Source organism: Octopus bimaculoides, chromosome 6 (genome assembly GCF_001194135.2).
Source record: "Octopus bimaculoides isolate UCB-OBI-ISO-001 chromosome 6, ASM119413v2, whole genome shotgun sequence".
Classification (NCBI taxonomy): domain Eukaryota; kingdom Metazoa; phylum Mollusca; class Cephalopoda; order Octopoda; family Octopodidae; genus Octopus; species Octopus bimaculoides.
Window position 1 is genome coordinate 32,206,523 of NC_068986.1, and position 1,855 is coordinate 32,208,377.

A 1,855-nucleotide genomic window follows, 5' to 3' on the forward strand; every position below is an offset into this window, starting at 1 on the left:
ATAAAACATCATTTTATGTTTATTATAACTTGTAAAAGTTTATACTTTTTATTAATTGCCATTCTTATATTTCAGGTTCTATATGTGACTGTTTAATCATGCCATGTACAAAAGAAGCTTTGGAACTGTCTGCATTTCAAAGAGGCCGTATTGAGGGTCATTCTGAAGCTGGACAGTCAGCATAAAATCGCAGAAAACCTTGGGATCCCGCTTTCTACAGTTAATAGAGTGATTGTGCAATTCACCAGAGAGGGGAAGGAGTCCACATCACCTCACTCAGATCGACCAGGGCCTTCTGAAAGGACCCTTCTCTTTGTTGAGAGAAGTGTGGAGGATAATCCTCGTTATATGGCCTCTGATGTAGCAGAACAAATTGATGTCAGTCTCAGAACAGCTGTCAGGTATCTCTACAAACTTTGTTACTATGGCAGAGCAGCAAGAAAGAAGCCACTTCTTCGACCAGCGAACATCAAGCGGAAGAAATATTGGGCGTAGTGGTATTTTCCTTCATTTATACTGTCCATATTCGTAATCAACATCACTACACCCATTGAAATTTTGATAGGTGACACCTGGAAGCTCTGGTATCGCAGTGGACGAAGGCGAAACCACCCAAAACAAGTGACTTCGCTGTCTGTCTAGACATTGAATCCGGCATTTGAAGACGGCAAATAGCTTCACTTGCAGCGTTTAACCTAAAGGGATATATTAGTGTCTGTACATATGTAGGAATGCATATAAATGTATATAAGAACTGGCTCTGTAGTTTTATATATCTTTTCTCTCCAGTCTCTTCTTTGTCATCTAATTACGAAAGCAAAATATGTTATTCCCAATTTTTACAAACCACTATATTACACATGTGAAACGATACCACATTTAAATTTAAACTGGAAAACGCACCCCGTAGTGGTATTTCCCTTCATTTATATTGTCCATGTTTATTATCAGCATCACTACTCCCATTGAAATTTTGTTTCTATACTGATTATCTCCAAGTCTAGCCAACTGAAGTAAATATGTACCGCTGATAAGATCTGACTATAGCGAAACATGGTCTGTGTATTTATCAGTAGTCTTCTCTTATCTGCATCGATCGTCTCTCATCCGCATTGGCTATATTGAACATATATATGGTTTGGATGATATCATTGAAATTAGCTTCTTGCATGTTGAATTTTTTCAGTTGTAAATAAACCTAGCTTTTCTCTCTCTCTCTCTCGCTTTCTCTGCACATTCTGTATATGTATGCATGTATGTATTTAAAAGAATAAAAGAATAAAAAATAAAAGACTATATATATACATTATATATATATATATATATATATATATATATTTATATATATATGTAACATATAATACATACATACATATATACATGTATGTATATATATGTATATATGCATATATATGCACATATATATCAATATATATATATCTACATACATACTTATTTGTATGTGTGTGTACAGACAGAAGATACATTGATATAAAGATAGATAGATATATGAAAGAGTTTGTGCTTTGGCTTTGCTTGAATGTGTATATATGTGTACGGTGGGAGTACGTTTATATAAGAGAATGCTGTTGAATAGAACTTGAACTGGGAGTGGTTCCACCGCAAGGAACGAATGTGTGGAGCCAAGAGTGAGAGTCTATTGCGAGGAAGATAGCTATGTCTCCTTTTACGTTTTAATAAATCCTCACACGATCATAATAAAGCACTGCAACAGGGTATATGTGTAAGCATAATTATGTACGTATGTAGGTATATTCACCCATATATGCATATACGCATATATTTATAAATATGTATACATACATGCATGCATGCATACATACATACATGTATA

The 1,855-nt window shown here is 34.6% G+C and overlaps 1 protein-coding gene across 1 annotated transcript in view; it reads left to right on the forward strand.

Moving 5' to 3' along the window:
* The window catches only part of LOC128248063 (UPF0746 protein DDB_G0281095-like), a gene marked incomplete at its 5' end in the record, with an annotated part of 95,760 nt that overhangs the window by 40,920 nt on the left and 52,985 nt on the right, over positions 1–1,855 (forward strand). The gene's annotated exons all lie outside the window — the stretch shown is intronic.